Source organism: Centrocercus urophasianus, unplaced genomic scaffold, assembly GCF_019232065.1.
Source record: "Centrocercus urophasianus isolate 14NV4802_14NV808 unplaced genomic scaffold, USGS_Curo_1.0 seq_14, whole genome shotgun sequence".
NCBI classification, from domain to species: domain Eukaryota; kingdom Metazoa; phylum Chordata; class Aves; order Galliformes; family Phasianidae; genus Centrocercus; species Centrocercus urophasianus.
Genome location: NW_024884586.1, coordinates 28,564,383 through 28,587,945, shown reverse-complemented (window position 1 = coordinate 28,587,945; position 23,563 = coordinate 28,564,383). Strand labels below are relative to the sequence as shown.

At 36.0% G+C, this 23,563-nt stretch overlaps 1 protein-coding gene across 1 annotated transcript in view; it reads right to left on the bottom strand.

Moving 5' to 3' along the window:
* Positions 1-23,563, bottom strand: part of NPAS3 (neuronal PAS domain protein 3) — a 579,942-nt gene that overhangs the window by 304,531 nt on the left and 251,848 nt on the right. The window lies entirely within an intron of this gene.

Here is a 23,563-nt window from a genome sequence, read left to right as displayed (position 1 = left end):
AACTGCTAGAAAAGATACTTGAAACTAGTTTCTACTCTAAAAGATAGAGTGATAGATGGTTGTGTTTTAAAGGCACACATAACTACACAAGCTGGGAAATCATAAAACTAATCTTTTGTGAAACTCTTCATGCCAGTAGCATAAAGCCAGAAATCAATTCTGAGTAGAGGCAAGAATAAGCATCTACTACTGCAAACTGAGGTTTCTTCTTAGTTCCAATCTATATTTGTCACTTGAGCAGAGAAGAGGACAAAGGGCTGCAGGAAGTTTCCCTTCTTTTTCTGTCTTTGTGACAAAGTCAGGCATATCCATAACAAACAGAAGAGGTCACGTTTTGAAGCGTGTAAAACATTTACATCCAAAAACACTGATGGTCTAAGCCTCTGCAACCTCTTTACAACACACGCTAAGAAAAAGAAAATGCCAAGGGATTCACTAAAACAAGCAGAATGGATAAATGCTGTTACTGAAGACCTAAGCTAACATTCCTGAAAACAAAATTCCTGAAAACAAAAAGTAACATTTTTTTTAGCTCTCTATGATACTGTCTGCCAAATGTTATCAGTAAGATATATGCCAAGTAATGGTAGTCATATTGACCTAAGAATGTAATATCTTTCCTTATTGATGCTTCGTGTAATTTCCTTGCAGGAAATTCTAAGCTATTTATACTGAGCAAACAGGTGGCTTCATCGCTAACAGATTCAGGCAATAGCTCATAATTACAAATGGTGACTGCTGTAGACCCAGTATTTTTTTAAAATCCTTTTCTCAGGACATATTCAAGGATACTGATGGTAGCAACATATGAAAATAAGCTTTCTTCAAAACTTCTGCTTTGCAGCGCAACTGAAGTTGGTAATACACTTATATGTTGCAGCGATTTTTCAGCTTTAGTCAGTATAGTCGCTGACCAGACACATCAGCATAATATTCTTCTTTTTCTAGTTTTAAGTATTCACTTATTCACTCCTATATTTTTCCATATGTATCTTCTGATCCTAAATAATTTTGCTTGTTTTCACACTGTCTCATCTTTTCCATAGTTGTAATGGCGCCTGCTTTTTACTGTAATGCCTGTTTCATGAAAAATAGAGCACATCAAATTTTCTAGCAACTAAGGCTTTTAAAAAATTATTTTTGCAGACACAGACTTAAAGATGAGCCTTCTTACCTCCTTAATAAGCCTCCAGACATATTATCAAAGGCTTGCATGCACAGGAGTTGTAACTCTTATTTCTAACAGAAACTTTAGGTTTAGTTACGGGACTAAACAAAATATATGGCATTGTAAAGATTATCAGTGTCCCCATTGTTATGAACTGGCTCTGCAAGCTTTTTATTTAATGTAATTTCATTTATAATCAGCTGATAACAAAAAAGAAATTCTCAGTTCTGGACTGTCAGGCATTGCTTCACAGTAGTCTCCATAGGAGCATTACAATAAGCAAAAACAACCTCTGAAAGAACAGCTAACTGTGCTCAAATCCTTTAGGTCTTTTCATTCTTCCATCTAGACTGTGTTATGGTTTCCACACATTTTCTGAACACATCTCCACTTGCAATTTGTCTCCCATTTCATTTTCTGTTTCCTGCACTATATCACTCCTTTACAATCCACTGCCTTTTAAAGTGTATCCATTACATACAGAATATTGCTTCCAGTTCTATGTTAATTGCATTTTTTTGCATGAGAGTATAATAACTTGAATAAAAAGCATGAAGACTGTATAACACATTAAAACAGTATCTTAACTTTGAATTATATTTGCAAGTAAGTTGTCTGTTCCTTGTACTTGGGATGCTCTGAGTTCTACAGCTCAAATAAAACCACTTCAAGGTCAGTGAGTTAAATAGTAAGCACAAGAGGGCTGGATCTCAGCTTTAACATTTGTCAGTTAAATCCTCTATTGATGTCTGTATCCTAGTAGCTGGTATACATGTACACAAATATCTTTCAATACTTTCAAGCCATTCAGATCATTGACATTTTTATAGCAGTAGAACCTCTTGATTTACGTGTCTTGCACTTGCTCAGGCTTTGTGGGGTTATAATGACAGTTCCTAATTTTACAGCCAGCATAAATACATTAAGCAGAAAACCATTATGCTTCTGGTAGCCATACTGCAATTCTTTTTTTGGAAACCAAATAGATGTTAAATATGCACTTCATGTATTGCATTCATTTCCTAACTATCATCCTTCATATTTTGAGGACTGAGACAAGAATACTGAGATAAATCTAGAATAAATAAAAAAAAAACGTATTTTCTTTCATTGTTTGACTTCATTGCCTATTTTTTTTTTTTTTTACTTATTTAAGCTTCAAAGATTTCTTGATATATATCTGTATCAGAAAAAATACCACTTTGAGTATACAAGTGCATGTTGCGTTGATGGGTTTCAAAAATAGGTCAATCTCACAGACCAATCACAGCACAAGGCCTCTTATTTGTACTGAATAGATCGTTGACACAGCAGTAGATAAAAGGAAGACATGGACTGAAATGGTTGGATTAAAAAAACAGGCCAGAATTTTACTTTCCTATAAAATTTCAAAATAAACACTAAACTGGCTTCCATTGTATAAGCCACAGCCAGTCATCTCTAAATCTCTCACCCTTTGAATGGAACCATCAGCAGCCACAGTTTAGCTGCTCACAGAAAAGTTGGAAAGCAATGGATTCGGAGTTTATATCAGAACATCTATGGCCTTCTATGATGGAGTGATGACACTAGTGGACAAAGGAGAAGCAATGATGTCTACCTGGACTTGTGCAAGGCCTTTGACATGTTTTCGCACCATATTCTTATCTCTAAATTGAAGAAATACAGATTTGAAGGCTAGGCTGTTCAGTGGATAAAGAGTTGGTTGAATGGTCAGAGCCAGAGGGCTTCAGTCAATGGATCTGTGTCCAAGTAGAAGCCAGTCCTAAGTGATGTCTATTTTGGGACCAGTGTTGTTCAACATCTTTATCAATGACACAGGCAGTACTCTCAGAGAGCTTGCTGATAACATCAAGCTGGCTGGTGCAGTTGATATGAAATGAGGAAGGGATGTCAACCAGAGGGAACTGGACTGGCAATCCTTCCAAGTTTCTCTTATTTTGGTAATACAAACAAAATAGGCTTTTTCAGGTGGACATACTTTCTGCCGTCTATATTCCATCATATTTAAGTGATAATGGCTTGAATGTACAATTGTTGGGGTTGAACAAATAGTTGGCTGAAGCAATATTGCCATCAAGTATTGACTACTAATAATTACATGAAAATAGAAATAAGGTTGTCAAAATGCAATTTGTTGTGCTGGAGCAGAGGAACATTCGTTGAAATCTTTTCCTTTCCATAGCGTTGGAACAAAACTTTTACTATCGAAATTGACACAACTAACATGCCTATTGCTGGCAAAGGATTATTCTTTAACAAGCTATAAATAAGAAAAAAGAAGAACATGGATTGCCTAACAAAGATTTCTATGTATCCCAATGCGAGAGGATTTCCTCTTAATCTCAGTTCTAAGCCACTAGTACACAGAATGAACTGACTGGTGTCCACTATGACCTCCTCCTAGTGAATCACAGAATCACAGAATTGCTTGGGTTGAAAAGGACCTCAAGGATAATCAAGCCCGTACCCCCTGCCGCAGCAGGCCCACCAACCTCCATATCTCATACTTGACCAGGCTGACCATGACTTGAACACCTCCAGGGACAGGGCATCCACAACCTCTTAGGGCAGCCTATTCCAGCACCTCATCACTCTCTTGGTAAAGATCTTCCCTCTGATATCCAACCTAAATCTTCCCTCCTTCAATTTAAAACCATTTTCCTTTGTCCTGCCAGTATCTACCCTTGTAAAGAATCGACTCCCCACCTGTTTATAGGCTCCCTTTAGGTACTGGAAGGCTGCAATGAAGTCACCCTGCAGCCTTCTTTCTCCAGGTTGAACAAGCCCGGCTCCCCTAGCCTGTGTTTGGAGGGGAGGTGCTCCAGCTGATTATCTTCGTTGCCCTCTTCCGGACCTCTCCAACACCTCTCTGTCTTTCCAGTACTGGAAGCCCCACACCTGGACAGTACTCCAGATGGGACTTCAGGAGGGTAGAGTAGAGAGGAACAAATATCGCCTTGTCCCTGCTGGCCATCCCTGTTCTGATGGAGCCCAGGATACCACTTACATTCTGAGCTGCAAGAGCATGCTGTTGGCTCATGTTCGGTTTTTCATCCACCAGGAACTGCACTGAACCAAATCACTGCCAGTATGTCAGACCTTAGTAAAGCTGAAAGTTCATAAATATCCCATTAAAAAGGTATATTATGATCTATTCACAAAATATGTAAGCATGTCAGGCAAACTCCATATCTTCACATAGGACTGTCTAATATTTCTCCCTATAGGTATCAAAAAAATACATGATAATTTCACATATGACTGCATAATGAAACAGAGTTGTCTGAACCAATTTACATAACTGTAGGTGCAAAGCAATGTATAGTATGAGTGTGGATATAATTGCGTGTTTCTTTTACAGAATTCAATTGTTTTTCTAAAGTAGAGAATTTCAGTACACTTTTGAATACGTTTACCTTGTAAAGTAAATTCTACATGAAGATTTATCTTTTGCTGTTTCAAGAAACAACAAATTGCTTATGAAAGAACAGTGCATGTGAGCATGATAATCAGGGTAGTTATACAAGAAGAGGTAAGATGCCATCTTAAACCTTGGGACTTTTGAGCAAGACATAACAAATAACTTGGAAATACTTAAAAACAGTGTTTTAGAAGGGAAAGGCACAATGACAGAGGGCGACACTGAACAACAGAAGATGCACTGTGAAGGAAGGAGAATATGCAACCAACATTAGTCTCATGAGGAAAGGCTATTATTTATGTACGTTGAAATCCACAGAAGCAGTTCATTGCTTTTAATTCTTTTACTTAACACACTGTTATGGATATCTTTTCCATTGATTGTTCTTTGCTATCCTATTTATGACATATTTTAAGCTTTGAAAGAAATTTCTATTAAGAATCAGTTCTCATGCCTGACACATATGTTCAAGGCATAAGGTTGTAGATGGTACATACTTAGATCCTGATAAAAACTGAGATCAGTGACAGGCAATCATCATGATGTAAGCAGAAACTCTGCCCTCTGAGTTGGAAAATGTATTCAAAAGAAAGTAAATGATGTCACCAGTCTACCTCACAGGGAGCCATCATGGGATCCAAAATTTAGGTACCTTGTAACAGCCACCCTCACAGATGGGAAGAAGAAATAAATTTCAGATGGATTTGTAACATATGTGGAAAAGTATTTTATCTTGGTTTAGTAAAGCTAAGGGAATCATTAATGCTATGCCATTACCAACTAAGTATCACAGCAATAAAGTACCAGAACAAATCTGTCACAAAGGACTACGTGTAAGATGCATAATTCAGAATATGATAATCAACTTACAAAGCTAACAAAGGAATTTCAAATCTATTTTTTGTGTACGTGAATATCTGTTATTCTAAATGTCCATCTTCTGGTCACTGGCATACAGCACGTATTCATTACTCAAGAAACCTCAGCTAAGAAAGTAAGACAAACCTTTCCATTGAATAACTAAGTATGGTTAATTCAAGAAAATGTTACCTAACACAATTAAAGGTATGTTATTTATTTCAAGTACTTTATCTATGTTGTTTCATCAAAAACTCTGGGAGTTAAAATTTTTTTTAGCAAAATTTGTTTTTCGAACTGAAGTTAATATTTTTAAATTAAAAAAAACACAACAGCTTTTATTGTAGCTTATTTTGTTTTCTATAACATAAAACTGATCAAATTAATATGCCAAAAATGTACAAAGCACTCTATCACTTTTTCATTGTACTGTAATCAAAAGATTTGAATATGCATTTCCCAACAATAGTGTGCCCTTTCCCCAGAAAAGATACTGAATGAATGGAAAAAAAGTAAGTAGAGAAATAGCTTTCATTGCAAGTTTTCATCTATTTTATGCACATGTTCCTTCGCTAATAATTTTAATCTATTTTATAGGTCTGCTTCTTCCCAAAAGATCTGTTCTTTTGGGGATGGGGTGGAGAAGATGAGATTTCTCAGATCCTAAACATCTGTCTCTTTTCTGAACTTCTTAGAATTAAAAACTCCGAGACTGAAAGTTCAACACACCTTAAAAATAAGCATATTCAAGATCTTTATATTCTCTATTTGACAACTCAAATTGCATTGTTTGTTGATCAGAAGTACTTATTTGTACATTTTAAGAGTTTATTCCAGATATTTATTTTATTTTATTTTATTTTATTTTATTTTGCTGTTAAGTATGAGGCTTTGCTGTGCAAGAATTTCTAGTCATCTAAGGAAGGAGAGTTCTCCATCTGTGGCTGGGGGAGGGAGCACTGGCCTTTCTTCTGCACTGTAGTAGTTACTATAGGAACTATTGTGCCTCCTTCAAAAGGGCTACAGACAGGGTGATTAAAATTCTTCATGGGAGAACCCTCTCTCTTATCCTTGACAATGAAATTCTTCAGGGAGAAGGCTAAGCCTCCAGTTCAAGAATGGCAGCACCTGAGGGAGTGATGTGGCAGAGAAAATCACCACTGCTTTAAATTGAAGCACAGGGGAAAAAATACAAGGGCTGGTGCTCTTGCATTAATTTTCTTCTCCCAGGAAATACAGAAACAGTGGAAAAAACTCCTGAGAAACAGAAAGAATGACTACATGCATCTTTCACCATATAGAGGACAACAGTATAAAGATCACATAATTTTTGTTACCACCAATAGAAGGAGAAGCAAAATAACTGACCAATCCAAAAAAACAATTAAGAGTAGCTATTAGCACTCACTCTAGCCATTAACTGATCTGTAAGGCAGCAAAGCACACCTTGGCATTGAGCGGAGCAACATCCATCTCTAACAGAATTAGATTAGAGCCACCTCCCAGCATCAAATTCATTTTACACTCATTGTTTTACAATTGTTTACAACACTAACATTTGCTCCCAAAAATCTAGGAAAAAACTATACAGAATGATAGTATACAAATTGTGATCCTATAACAGACAGTATAATGTACTGCCACAAGTAGATACAACATGAAGGAAGTAACTCCACCTATTTTTTATTCCTAGGTCATTAGAATCATATAATAGTCATTAAGGCTGGAAAAGACCACTGAAATCATCTAGTCCAATCCATTACCACCATGCACATTAAGCTATGTTCCTCGGTGCCAAATCTACCTTTGTCCTGAAAACTCTCAGGGATGATGACACCACTTCCCTGGGCAACCTGTTCCAATGCATTACTGCTCTTCCTGAGAAGAAATTTTTCCTGATATCCAACTTGAATTTCCCTGGCACAACTTAAGGCCATTACCCCTTCTCCTATCACTAGTTACCTTGGAAAAGAGGCCAACACTCACCCTCTACAACCACCTATGAGATGGTTGTAGAAAGTGATAAGGTCACCCTTGAGCCTCCTCTTCTCCAGACTGAACAATCCCAGTTCTCTCAGTCACTCCTCTCATATAATTTGTGCTCCAAGCCCTCCATCAGCTTCATTGTCCTTCTTTGGGCAGAATGAAAGAGAATAGAAAAGTTTAGTTAGAAGGAATCAACAACGATCATCAGATCCAATTGCGATATTACAGTTTTAAAGAAAAGTGGTACACTTAGTCACAAATAAGGGGCAATGAGAGAAGAACAAAAGACATTTTGAAAACAGTAGAATATTTTGATGAAACAGTTGAGAAAGTGCTGCAAAATACATCTACAAGAAAAGGATATTGTATGTGTTACTGTAGCTTTAAAGTAATTTGTTTCAATAATTTAAGCAAGAATATAAACCCAGAAAATCTAATTGCTTAGAGTGGAGAGGAGAAAAAGTCTGCAAAATACTGAAGAACAGAGGCGCAAGGCAAGGGAGAGGTGTAAATTGAGGGGTTAAAAACTTAGAAATATAGCAGTGGTTCAGATAGAAGTCCACACTGTGAGTGAGACTTAACTCTATCAATGGAAAAAATGGATAAACATTAAGACAGCACATTGAAATTTCTTAAATTACCAGTTATGTCCAAAATGAATAATATGTATAGTTTACTTTTCCAGATATAACAAGGTGATGCTTATTGGGGTGATAATCCTATTGTCTTATTTCTTAACTAGCATTAAAATTCCTCTGGCAAGAAAACTGCTGTCACCCCTTTCCAGCTTTGGTGCTAAGGAAATGGTTAGTGTCACTGATTCTGTTCTCAGGAGGAGGACAGGGTATTAACATCAAGTCAGAACAGTGTTATATAGCGTCAGACTATACTTGCTGGTAAAACTAAGAGGCCTACATCTGTTGTCTTGCCTTTTTTTTTCTTTTTTTTTCAGCCTGATCCCAAAGGTTCATGTTATGACATTTGTAACATCTGCTACAAATGTGGAGGTAAGTCAGGCACAACCTTATTACTTCCAATCTAACGCTCCATCCATCCACAGGGCTTTCATATGCCACTAGTATGTCAAGAGGACCAAAAACAGTTCAATCTACGTGAAGCAAGGTATAATGTATCTCTGAGAGTCAAGAACAAGAAATCTTTCTTTGTTATGCCTACCCTATTTTTGTTGTCTTAAATTTTGGCAGTGTTATTTCAGAATCTTCTGTGAGCAAAACAGGCAAGCTGCTCCTCCTCAGAGCCAATACAATTGCCTTTTTATGGCTTAGACAGTGGCGTGTTACAAATCTGCAAGCTGTGTTTCCCATCATCCTTGATTTTTACTAACACTAAAACACATCCAGATTCCCCAACTATTACCTTCTTGCACAGAGGTCTGCTTTCTTGCCTGCTCTTTTTCTTCATTTCTTTCCTTCCCATTATGTTGGACTTCCTACATTGTTTTATGGACAAAGATAACTTTTTTCATTACTAACTGGAAACATGCAACTTTGGCAGACAAAAACACGGTAATAACAACAACAAAATAATGGAATAAGGAAAACAAATAACAAGAGGCTTTACAACAAGTATTCTTTCCATTAGCTTCTCATTATTATCAGTGGAGTAACAGATGCAGACGTTTACTGATATACCCACAATACTTGAAGATTTAAATACTTAATTGTTAAAGGCCTAAGATATAACATGTTACCAGGGCTGTCACTGCAAAGTGTAATGCTAAGGCTAAGCATTTCACATCTGTTTGCAGAAGAAGCCAATCATTTGCTAGATGGCTACAAATGTCTCCTGAATTTTCCTAAGAAATATGTATAACCTCTTCTGATATCAAATTGAAAGCTTTAGATGTTATTGAACTAGGTAACACACTTAACGTTCAGTACAAAGCACTGAAAAACAACAAATTTTGTATTTGAAACTGATGCAAGTAGTTCTATTTTTTAGACATCTGCACTTTTAGTATGTTTGCTTTTTTCTGTCATACTATCAAAGTGTAAGTAAAAGGAAGCTTCCCAGAGAAGAAGTGATTGGAAAACAATAAATCTCCTTACTTTACATGAAAACCAAAAATTAGGAAATACCTCACACTGCTATTGGCAGATATAGGAGTCATCTTCAATACTGGCATAAAAAATCTAACTATGAGATTACCTGGTAACTGGCTAATGCACCATCATTCTACTGAAATATGCGATACACTGAAAAGAATCAAAGCGCACAACTATTCAGTTATTTCTGATTCTGAGGTGGTATGTAGGGCTTTATTACTTTTTCATATAGAAATAGTACAAGTAGGAGGTGGATTTGCTTTATGCTGTGTGCCTCTTTTATTTCCATGATTCAGTCACAAAAAGATACAATAAAGATTTATAAAATAAGTGAAATTTGGTAAGTGAAACCCAGTAATAAGTGAAACTGGGTAAGTAAGATTGAAGTAAAACTTCAGTCAATCTCCGTTTTCAGGGAAGAAGTCTGTATCAGTTGTGCAATTAACTTAGGATTTTGGCAAGAACCAACTCTGTCACTAATCAGTTATTTTTCTTTGTCTTTCAGCTGCTGCTTCTTTCTGTTCATAGAACACTGGAAGAAAATGCAGTTTCCATGGAAAATTTGGTGATTTCAAAAACTAACTAAAGAATACAAGATTACTAAAACCAGCCGTAATATATTTTAAAAATGCTTGAAATTTACTGCAAAAGGTTGTTAATTTCTCACAGGAAAAAAAAATAGAATTTTTCACAAAGAGGTGTTATAAGTACTATCATAGTATTTAAGAATTGCTGAGGACTGAAAAATGAACAAATATGAGCTATACTGATGATCTCCCATTTCTAATTAAGTGGTCTTCAAGAGAAGTGGTCTTACACATCAGAATAGTGGTTAAGACCTTAGAACTGGAAAATGGAGCTGCTTCTTTTTAAAGCACTGTTTCTTATAAAAGAATTTGGGTCGATCCAAATCCCGAAAGACTTTCTGTCACTTCTGATAGGGTTCTTAATTTAAAATAAAAGAGGTGTGTTACCATTTCTAGGAGTATCTTTCAGCAGTTTTTAAGAAAACAATTTCTTGGAGGTCCCAGTGAGAAGTATAGTTAAATCTTTATTAGAAGTAGTGATGTGGTCTTTATGTCTTTGCTAAGATTAAAAAAAACCCCATACAGTTGATGCATGAATGATCTTGAAAATAACAGGGAGAGGAAGTTAACATTTTGTGCTGTTATTACTGGCTCCAACAAAAGACTGGTGTTTCCTTTTTTATGGGCATTAGGATCTTTTAAAATATTCATGTGAGGAAAGACCAGTTTCCTTTTTCTTTGGAGAGTGCCTACCAGGGAAGAGTACAGAAGAGAGAGTATAGAAGGCAGCCAAAATAGTTATGGTAATAAGAATGATGTAAACAGGAAGGAAATTCTCTTTAGCCAGAGAGAACATTGCATATAGGCACATTCACTTCAGCAGAGCTGCATTCATTAGCATCAGGATTTAATTTAGCTCGAGATTCTTTCCTTCAGTGAGGGGAAAATATTCCATTTATTTCATTATGACACAGGTAGGATTCACGCTTGTTACCTGCAGAAAAGTCTCTTGGGCTGTAAGACACACATGGCAGCCATGATACAAAATGTATTGTGAACATCTTACATATCAAGTTTAGTGACTTATTCTAGCCAGATATTTTGGTATTCTTTAGCAAATGAACTTAGAAGCATCACAATTTATTCCTCACACAATATTTGAATTAGACATGGACACAGATGGTTATCTCAACTTTAGGGGCACAGTTTCAGTTTGCAATATAACACTCCAAGTCTTTAAATCTTCCTCACTTTTTGTGAGCACTGATAAATATATCTTCTTTTTTCCTTGAACTGTACAATTATAGTGATAATGTGTTGCATTTAGATAGTGTCTCAACAATTCTATTTTATTATACATCCACTGAACACGAAGTAATGCATTTGCTTTAAATTAAGAAAAAAAAAACAAAAACAACATAATTTGCTTGATGGAGCAGTTCAGCAGTGTGAGCTTTTAGTGAAATAATTTTTGAAATTCTGTTCAAATTTTGTTGCATTCCAACATTTCCTTTCAATGTTTAAACATATTACTTCCTGTGCTGCCTCACTGCAACTGAAGAGCTAGATTTTTACAACTATATAATTTGCAACTGAAGTTCATTCATTTAAATAGAAAAAAACCTTTAAGCATTCTGTAAAAAGAACCCTAATGAGTAATACCTGACAGTCTACCTATTTTTATTATTTTTTAGTAAACCCTTGGAAGAAGGTTTGTTTCTGACATTTTTCATTATGACTGTGCTAGCTTAAGGGATAATTTTGGATAATTTTAAATTGTCTGCTGTGCATCCAACAACATCTTATTTTGTTAATAATACCTGAAAATCTGAGAAATCTAGAACAACAACAACAAAAAATGCATTTGCAGTCAACAACATTGTAGGAGGACAAGGCAGAAATGTGCCAAGTTATTTTCCATGAACACTGACCGAAGTCTTTTGACACAAAGGCTTCACCTTTATGTGAAGTACACCTACATGTGAAGTACAGTACTGTTCCAAGATACATTCTAGCCCTCTGCACAAATAAGATGGAGAGTGCACTAGAGCTGCTAAGACAAAAATTAATTATTGAGCCTAAATCCCAACTTTTCCAAAACTTTTTCTCAAAATATTCTTTTCAAAATTCCCTGAGAGGTATTCTTACATAATAATGTCTCATTCTACAGGAAAGCACTCTGGTTTCAGCTGGAATAGAAATGATTTTTCCTTCATGTCTGGCATGAAAAGATGCTTCAGTTTCTCAGTTTCTCGCACTGTCCTGCAATCCTGCCATTGAGATGGGCTGAGGGAGCACTAGGAGTTGGGAGAGGACAGAACAGGTGAGTTTACTGACCATAGGGATATTCCATATCATATGATATCATGTGAAAAAAAAAAATCTTGAAAACAGTAGGGAGTTGGCAGGCAGGCAGCTGCTGTTCAGGGACTGGCAGGGCATGAATCAGAGGGTGGTGAGCAATGTGCATCACCTGTTTTGTATGTGTGTATACGTATATATATATATATTCATAATACATACACACACAGACATAAAACAATGAGTTTTTTCATCTTCCTTTTCCTGTCTTAGTAAATAGTTTTTATTCCAACTCACAACTACCTTTGTGCTCTTTTCCGATTTAGTCCCCCATCCCACTGGGAGGTGAGAAAATGAGCAAACAACTGTGTGGCGCTCAGCTGTCTGTCAGGTTAGACCACAACAAAGAGAAAGAAGCTGAGGAATAAAGACACATCTTCATTGCTGAAAAAGAAAGAGTGCTGTAATTGAATGCTAATAGATAGATGTCATAGAATCATAGCATAGCCTGGGTTGAAAAGGACCATAATGATAATCTAGTTTCAACCCCGCTGCTACGTGCAGGGTCGCCAGCCACTACACTAGGCTGCCCAGAGCCACATCCAACCTGGCCTTGAATGCCTCCACAGATGGGGCATCCACAACCTTCTTGAGCAACCTGTTGCAGTGTGTCAAAAACCTCTATGTGAAAAACCTTCTCCTAATATCTAACCTAAACCTCTTCTGTCTAGATTTAAAACTATTCTCCCTTGTCGTATCAATATCCTCCCTCGTAAACGTCTTCTGAAAATAAAGGCCTATTTTTGCAAGTGATGACTTCAGAAAAAAATAATTTCTTTACAGATAAGAGAAATAATAGCAGGAAGAATAGATTGAAAATGAAAAAGCACTTATAATAAAGACAGAAAATTGAAGAATGCAGGGAAGAACTAGGAATACTCTAAACAGAATTCTGAAGCTGTGTCTTTTTTTTTGAACCATGATACATAATACTGGGTTAACTGTTTGCCTGTATAGTCACATTATGGAAATGTGAACTAGGTGAAAAAAGGTTAATGTGGCCACTGCTAATAGCCTAGCTGTGCTAACACAGAGTATAAAACTTTCTTAAGAAGCAACATGTAATAACTTTTTCTTCACTATGTTAACACAGCAGAGTTGCTTATAATCCCTTGGCTAGTTTGCATTTCTGTGTAAACTTGATCTGTCTAAAAAGAATTGTTAAATAATTCTTAATTAATTTGTAAAGAGATAATGAGGAAAAGACCATTGCACAAAAAATCCTGGAAAGGACTAAGTATACTCCTTTTCTATCCCATATTTTTTTTCTTTTACCTTGTTGGAACTCATCTCTTCTAACATTCCTTCTCTCTTCCCTTAATTTTCCTATTTGACACTAGCTATTTGAATTGGCGCTTTCAAACCCACACAAGTTCCTTAAGGAGAAAAGTTTACTACGATCATAGGACCTAAAGTGTGAGGTGAAATGGAACCACTTTCTCAGGCATGTGAAGCTCCAGAAAACAAGAGAGCTGGGAATGAAAATACTGAAGCTGCTGAACTTCTCTCACTAATCATGTACATGTACAAACAAACACACATCCCTCTGCTCAGCAAACCTTTGGGTGTTATTCCAAAAAGCCCTATCCTACAAGGAATTTCTAAACCATCATAGGTTTCATTCAATTCACACAGCAGAGAACCTACTATTCACTCCTCCAAAATTTAAAGGACTTATCATCAAAGGGGAGGTAGACGCTTCTGTGATTTTGTTATTGATACTGAAGCCCCAGAGGGTTGTGATCTACCCTCATTTTCAGATTAATGGCTTTAAAAAAATAAATATTATCTGCAAGTGGGTTGCATAGATATTTAACCTCACTGTCAGACATTGCTGGTTAGACTACTGCATTCATCATCAGAGAGCTACAAATAACTCAGAACACGGTGCTTTCACAACACTAGTTTTTAAATGCATCTTCACTGAAGCCTTATTATAGTGATACAGAGTATGGACTGCAAGATGAAAATTTCTCACAACAATGTCTGATTTTCGCTACAATTCTGTGATTCTGTGATATTATATTGTCCTGACAATATTCACTGTTTGGAGTCAATGTAAGTATTTCTGTACTCTGGTGAATACTTGTCAGAACTCATTAATTAGAAAATGCTTTTTATGACACTGTAGCAGCAAGAACTCTAAACAGAAAGCTTGCTATATGGTCAACAAAATGTCATGCCATCCACCAAAGCACTCATTTTTATTTCTTCCTCTGGAACCTCACAAATAACGAGAGGCAGCATTACAGTATGACTTCAGTAGTGCTTGAGTGGCGCTTGAGTGCAAGTTTGCAGATGACACCAAGCTGAGCGGTGCAGCTGATACAGGAGAAGGAAGGGATGCCACCCAGAGAGACCTGACAGGCTTGAAAAATGGGCCCACACAAAACTAATGAGGTTCAACAAGGCCAAGTGAAAGTTGCTCCACTCGGGTTGGGGAAATGTCAGATGTATACAGATTGGAAGAAGAACTTATTGAGAGCAGCTCTGCATAGAAGAATCCTAGAGCCCTGGTACATGTGAGACTTAATATGAGGCAGCAGTGTGCACTTGCAGCCCAGAAGGCCAACAGTATCCCAGGTTGCATTATAAAAGAGGTGGTCAGTAGGGCGAGGGAGGTGATTGTCCCTCCCTACTCTGCCCTCATGAGGCCCCATCTGGAGCACTGCGTCTTGATCTGGGGCCCCCAGCTCAGGAAAGATGCAGAACTGTTGGAGCACATCCAGAGGAAGGACACAAAGATGATCAGAGGGCTAAATCACCTCTGCTATGAAGAAGGGAGCTGGGCTTGTTTAGCCTGGAGAAGAGAAGGCTCTGGGGAAACCTCACTGCAGCCTTCCCATGCTTAAAGAGAGCTTATAAGCAAATGGAAAAATTTTTACACAGTAGATAGTGATGCGACAAAGGGGAATGGCTTTAAACTGAAAGAGGAGGGCTTTGAGATCAGATGTCAGGAAAAATTTTTAACTGAGAGGGTGGTGTAGTGTTGTAATAGGGTGCTCAGAAAAGTTGTAGATAGTGTTTCCTAGGTGTAGTTTGAGGTCAGACTGGATGGGGCCCTGGGCAGTTCATCTAGTGCCTAATTTAGTGTTCGGCAATCACGCCTGCAGCAGGGGGTTGGAACTAGATGACATTTTAAAGTCCCTTCCAACACAAGCCATTCAGTGATTCAGGTTAGATCGCAGAGGCAACATGCTTCATTTGGATACTCATGCAAGTAATATCAACAGGGAAGACACAATCACTGGGCACTTCCTGATTAGTTCAACTTCTGCATCTGTTAACTATACAGTTTGAGGCTGTTTTCTCACTTCCCAGCTTATTTCACATTATCTGCTACATTATCTACATCTATATTAAACTTACTGAAAACTATCACGTTTAGCGTAAAGGTATTTCCTAGAAGTATCTAAGTAAATTTAGTAATAGTTTCTGAAGTTTTTTCTTCTTATTTAAATAAAACTGTTCAGGTTTGAGTTTGACAGACTTTTTTGCTGGCTGACAGGACTCTGAAACTTAACACAATAAAATCTTTTCAAGTCACTTGCATCCAGAAAGTGAATAAAAGGTAACTATCTTCTAAAACCGTGAAACAAATCTTTAGAAATGCCACCAATAAGTTATGCCTTGATTAAAAAAAAAAAAAAAAAAAAAAAAACTTCAGAGCTTCATCTTAAATATTAAAACTAAAAAGAAAAGTAGCATACTTTAAACTAGGACAGATGCCTATTCAAGTTCAAGTAAAATCTCCACTCTTCCTCCAAACTATTCATCCAATAAAGGATGTTCCTAGGAGAGAAATGGGATGTGAGCTTTTGTGACTTGTGAAGTACTTTAGGTCCATAACCCTTTTATAAAGGACTTAATCAATAAAGTTGAGTTTTGATTCTGTGTTTAATATTGCAATAGTGCACATAATTGTGTTCAATAATTTGTCGTAACACAAAATTATCTAAACTAATAAATGATTCACGGCTCTAAGAATATCCTGTTATGGATGATGTTCAGCAGAGAGAACCAGCTTTATTTGCATTTAAGGTTAGAACAATTTTGATGGCATTTAATGTTTTTCAACATGCTGAAATTTATTGCTTCCTTTGTCAAATAATAGTTTTCTTAGTCAGTAGACAGAGAGCTGCCATTTGAGTTTAAAAAACTGCACAGTACCCCCTAGTATAACTTATCAGAGTGATTCCAAGATTGAAATGCACTAACCCTGATACTCTCAGCTACATAATACTACAGAAGTAAAGGTTTAGATAAACAGAGAAAGATCCTAGAAACATCCCCCAAACCCTTCTGTCCACCCTATTTTGCAAGCATGATTGATTGTGTCATGTTTATTGTTAGCCCATCTGGACAACAGGTGCAGTAGTTAATGGCTGCAGTGTATTTGACTGTTGACTAGTGAATATTTCTGCTTGACACAATAGGCTGCTGACTGACCCCTGGTAACAGCAGACTTCCTACCCATTTCTAAATTCAAAGTCTGAAAAAAAAAAAAAATTGAAAGCATTTTTAAGATTTTAAGCTATCTTCTATCTGGAAGTTTTGTACAGAGCATCCACATGCAATTCATAAAACTCAAATAGGTAGCTTGGCAAGCTTGTATAGAGTGTATTGAAGGGAAAAAAAAGGTGTATGAATTTCAAGCTTGGGGGCCTCTAATTACCTCACGCTTAAGTTTAACTACAAAATGTAGATAAATTGCTGCACTAAAACCACAGAAGATCCTCTACCCGATTTGTGCCAACATATCTAAAGTTCAGCGATGCTGATCCGAAGGGGTCTTTCCCACTTAGTCCCAACAGAATTCATTTTGGACCTATTTCTAATGAGTATATAAAGAATTAGTTGGATGTTTTGGTAAAGCTACCCAATAAATTAGTCAATCTGAAATTTTATTAGCCGCAAAGCATTACGGTGGTCATATAGCTGAAGAACACTGAGGGAATTGAAGACATATTAGTCATTTATTCAGCCAGATACCAGAGATCAGTACTCAATACAGGCTGTTAGTTGTAACATTAAGATAATTGGCTAATAGTTGCAGCAGTTCTTATAAGGTTTTTGTACAGAGAGGTGTGACCTCTTCCTGAACCAATTTATGTAAACCCAGAGGGAGTCCTAAATTTATTCCAATTTCATGAATGCATGGTCTGGATTAAGAAACCAAAAGCAAAAACAGTATGCAGAAAAGCCACTGCGCCAAGCAAACACCTAAAATTTACATGCTGCTAGCTTGAAAACTTTCATTTTAATAAATTACTTAAGATAATACATGTTTAAAATACATGTAACATTTTGCTATTAAAGACGTTCGTATTTTGTCCAGTTCACACTGTAGGGCTGTGTTGTTTTTTGTTTTTTTTTTTTTTTTTTCCCTTCTCAACCATATCTTTGGCTATTTATCTAGTTGCAAACTTTTTATAGCTGTGAAATATTTTAAGAGGTCCTTTGGAAATGGCCTGAGGTAATTTCAAACTTAACAGACCCTGTCCCACCAGAGCTCATTACAGCAAATTTTATAACAAAGTACCCTCTACTTAATTTTCAGAGCTTAGCCAAGCGTACTAGAAATGCAGCCACATTAAGTGCAATTAATGGTATAATAAAAACTGTGGAGGGCTGCTTAAGACTCAAGAACCAGCAGTAAACAGTGGCTCCATGTTCTCTTGCAGTCAGTGATGTGTCAAAGTGCCAGAAGTGTGAGATTTTCTCTGCTAGGGTAGGAAATAAATGAAGCAGCATGTCCTTCTGGGAAAAAAAAAAAAAAAAAAAAAAGAAAACAACACCAAAAAACTTCTGTCCTTCAAAAATCCCACAAAGATAAGCGGAAAAAGATAATAAAACACAAAAAACATTCCCTCCAGTTATGCCACTGGCATTCCCCTCACTCTTTGAGCAGGAATCCAAAACAATAAACTTCCCACCAGTGAAGAAAACAGGCAAATTCAATTCCATAAAAAGTGAGAATAATAGTAAGTGACTCATATAATACACCAAATGATCTTATAACAAAGTGTTCTGTCAAACGACAAGAAAAAGAAAGATAATTTTTTTGACAAGAAATAGTAACTTCTTATTTTAAATAAAACAACCCACAGCACAACTGAGCTAGTGACTAGAAAAGCCCTGCAACTGCTAAACATGAAATTATCTTGATAAATTAACCAGCACTCTTGGGAAAAAAATGAATTATTGTATGAAACTAAAAAGGAAAAAATAACTTACTCTAAAGATAAAGACAGCAACTGACATCTCCTGATCTAGGACAGGGGCTATATTTTTCTTTATAGGACAAATAGCTTTTTCTTTCTAATTTCGAACTCTATTTTCATATTTTTGTCCTCAATTATTTCCTTTGGCAGAAAGAGACCACTGTATTCATGCTGGTAAGTGGTTAATTCACACAAGTGGCCCTTCTGATTCACAGAAGGTAACTTGCTTACAACCTAGCTTCATGGTAAAAGTTGGAAGCACGAAAGGGCTTGATTATTCATGGACTGGAGATACAAATGATTTACTTCATGCACAGTAAATACAAAAAAAATATGTTAACGCTGAAGGAAGAAAAAAAATACAATTTTTTACTCCATACAAGAATAACAGAATTTCAAATTACAAAACAAAAAGTTTGCCGTTTTTAGTGCATAAGTATTAAAAGTGAAAGCAACAAGAAAAGAGGTAGAATTTCAAAGGATCTTCTCCCAGGAATAAATAGGTTTTTTTGTTTGTTTGTTTTAAAGCTTTGATTGCCTAGGGAGGAATACACACTAAGTATATTTTATATTTTCTGTATCTTTAAGATTATTTGAGAGTTAAAAGAACTGCATAGCCAAGTACAGTGAAAAAAATGTTATTTGTGGATTACACTGTTAGCAATTTCCAAGTTAGCTCTGGCTCAGAATCCTATTTGCAGGTTTAGAATAATCAACAGTCTGTAAAAAGATAAATAAAAATCATCTTGACAGTAGGTTTCATTACTAACTCAGAAATACTTCAAAAGAATTAAACATACATTTTTCTTCACAAAGTATATCAAACATGCTCTTTCTGATGTACTTGTTATCCAGTATTATCTGCTGAGTTATGGAAACATTCCCACCTCCTCTTTTTGCTGAACCTTATATACAGGAGGAGTGCCCCTGCCAAGACTGTTTTGCTGCTTACTTCAATGAGGATTGAAGTGATCTATTTGTTTAGAATGTTCTGACACAGTTTTCATTTTTCACACGAAGATAATTCTATAAAAATGACTTCAGTAACATGAGAAATTGTTGCTGTTTATATAGGTTTAAGTAGACTGAAAAGCTCATCAATTATTTCAGCAGATCATTTAATCGACATTTACATCTTCTTACTCTTAAGACCACACAAAAGATAACGTATCATTTTACATTGTATTAATTAACATATTCTTTGAAGAAATTCTGAAAAACGTTGACTACTGCTCACTATAACACCACACCACAATTACTGCTGAAATAACTACAGTAATATGGACTGTGCTGATATACTAATAATAAAGTCTAAGAAATAGATTGAGACAATGGCACTAGAAACTGAAAAAATCTCTCTAAGGAAGGGAATTACCACCTCTGTCATTAAACCAATAAATGACAGTTCACCTTGACTGAAGATACATAAAAAAGATGAAATCTTGCTGCTGCCATGAAAGTCATAAGTAGTAACAGAAGTGATTCTCTAACAATTCTGTGTTAGCAAACTATAAAAGGGTATGTTCACTCAAAGAAATCTTTCAGTAATCTTACTGCACTTTGAGAGATGTCACGGTGCATCAGGAAGACCAAAAGGATGGAAGATGGAGTAGAATTTGAAAAGTTTTATAAATAGTGGGGAAAAAAGACCCAAAAACTGAAAAACAAAAAACAAAAAAACGAACACCTGCAAACTTTAAAGACAGTAAGAATACTACCTAATCCAATTTCCCTAATCTTTTGGGAAACCTGAACAGCTCAGCACTTGCATAGAGAATACTATGACTAATTTATGAAGAAAATGAAATAGGTATTTAAAAACACAAAATATTAAAGGTAGAACTGCATTATTTTTTTTCATAGAAGAGAAGAAAGGAAGAGACGGCTGTTAAAATAAGTAAGGCTGAAAAGGAATCACTTAAATACAGTATTCATAAGCTGAAAGAAATTCGATGTTGAAAGAGCTAGAAACCAGCTCTCAATGGACAAGCATGTATCAATAACAGTATGCTCTTCAGTTCCTCATGTAAGTGGGCAAGAAAAGGAAAGAACAGGCAAGTGGCAACACTGACATTCCTCATCTTATTTTACTCATTGACTTTACTCATCTCCTTTTCCTTGTAAAAGGGAGAAAGACAAACAGTTGAAGTAACATCCTTTTGTAAGAGGTGAAATAGGATAACCTGAGATGAATAAGAAAATATTTTCAGAAAGGCTGAATGAAAAGTTGCCAAGGGACTAAGATCCAAACTGAAAATACATTTCAATACATGTGGATTTGTCAAAATGAGAATGTGGTCTCTACATCTCTTCCCTCCTCTTCATTAGGTCTATTTTGCAAAGTTTGAGTATTCTTGACCATGGCTTGGGAGGTTCCTATCTGTTCAAAGAGCAGCTGAATCCAAACCTGACTGAAATGATGTACATTTCCATGTATGTGCAAAAAAAGACTCGACAAAAATCTGGATACCAAATCACCTAAAAAAAAAAAAAACACTTATGCATGGAAGGTATGAATTTGATGACTATATGGAATATCTCATCCTCAGCAGAGATCCATCTTATTCAACTGCAATACAAAATAAATGTACAGATATTGGCATGGAAACAAAAATTTCAGGACTGAAAGTAAAAATAAAAATCCAGGCAGAAGTATAAAAACCAGAATGAATGAAAATATGTTCTAGACTTATCATGGATAATATCATCTCAATACTCTTCATACAATGCTGAACACTATAATGAATACTGGGAACTAGGTCAGGGCAAAGAATGAAAGAAAATTGTATTAATCACAGTCTCCAAAGGCAGGCCATAAAAACCATATCGCATGCACTGAAAAATAATTCATTAAACCATATCCCAGCTGGAAGCAGAGAAAAACAAACAGAATAAAAAGACACTAAGCAGCAGGGAGAAATAAACTTTATGGAACTGTCAAATAACAAACAATAGGGAAAAAAAATAAAAAAAAAACAATAACCATTCCTGCTTTATTGGTAAAATAGCCATGTTAAGCCAGACATGAGAATTAAATTTTAAGCAAAACCCAAGATATGATGATAATGCCAAACTTGAAGAATCAAAATCATCCTAAAGCAGTTCAGGACATTCAGTACTTTCCAATTGTGTCTTGGCAGTGCTTCACAATGAGACAAACCACTAAATGATAATCATTCATGGAGCATCAGGCACATCTCTTTTGAGTTACGTACCAAGATGAACTAAAAGGAAATACATTTACATTTCAGGATATATTGTTAAAGCAAAAGTATGTATAACCTCTACGTGGAAAAGAAAGAACACTTTCTCTGGTAGGTTGTTTCCAGTTTTGATTTAGTGAAGAAAAGTAATACTTTGCATAAACATTTCCAAGAGTACCTCTGTGAGAACGTACCTCTTTTTTTCCTTTTTGAGGAACAGATGGGATAAGGAAGCACTATGATAATGTATTCCACTGCACAGCAGCATTAAAAAATAAGTAAGAACACTGCCCAACATATTCTGTTCAAAGAAATTAATACTAGCCATGCTGAGGTTTTCCTAGCTTAGGGCTTTTTGTTCGTTTGTTTACTTACATATATTTTAAAAGTACCCTCCCCTCCAGTTTTTACTTTCTCGGTATATAGAAAAAACTTGCTTTACAAGTTTTTCAGCAGCCACAGTTTTTACAGGCTTCACCTGTTCTGTTTTCTCAGAACAACTGAAAATTTGGCCCAAAGTGTTTGAGAAAATGGGCACCTAAAGGCACTAAAAGCTGAAGTCTTTACAAGGAAAACTAAAAAAAGTAGATGGACAACCAGTGCAGAAATGGGAGAACACACTGATGATCTTCCCTTTTGATCATCAGTTAATTAAAATTGGCTTTGTAATTTACATACATTGAATACAACAGAGAGAGGGTAGATTTTTCACATAACCCAGGGAGACAGTAGTTGCCCTCTTCCAACAAAACAGAGGAAGCTGAGTCCCAAATTGCTTCTGGTTCTTTAACATCACCGTTAGAAAGTATTAAATCAATTATGACTGAATATGATTTATCCACCAGTCATTGGCTTACAACAAAATAGACCTTAAGCTGTGAGTTACTGACCTTACTGAATAAAAGCATGTTTTTTTGTGTGTAAAAAATACTTTATATCCCAGATACATTTTTATGAAAGCTCAGTAAGGACCAATGGTAAATGTTTTCAAAGAAAAGACATTAAGCACTCGAAAATACCAAATTCTTGGATGCTAATTCTTTCTTTCCCTCTCCCCCCTTTGACATCCTACTTCTCTACTACATGTTTTGGGCTAACAACCTGCAAATTGTATCCTTATGAAGAAAAACTGTTTTTCAGCTAGAGGAATGAATAAAATTATGTTTGACGCATCCGAATTTCTCTCTTTCATCCTTCTTTTTATAACTGAAAAGGAGTCAAACTAATTTAAATCAAATCTGATTTAAAAATCCTGCTGAGATGAGACTTTCAAATACCAAGTGTCAGCTTGGAGTGGATTTTTATGGCTATGTTATAAACACCTGAAAACCAGCAGGTGCCACAGTAGTATACAGGTTGTGTTTTTATACAATTTCCTTACTTTTAAAAGTAGATTCTAGTCAGGTTTGTTGTTTTTGTTTTCCTTTCTAATTCTATCTTGTTATGGATACTACAGTTCCAACTAAAGGCTTACAAAGCAGTATTTTGGAATAAATGCATACGTATGTATTTTGTAGTTTATAAAATTATCCAATGGATGCATTTACAGTTAGGCTAAGATGAGGAAACACTTCAGTGTTCTATTACTGGTGATCAGAAAATGAAACCTCTGCCAGTTCAAGTTGGTTAAATGTATCTCACGTGTGTGGAGCTTTAACGCGTTCTGTGAGATCATTCATTTCTGTAATGATTTCATGATTCATTAAAGTAGTTTTAAAACAACAATGAAAATATTACTTCTAAAAG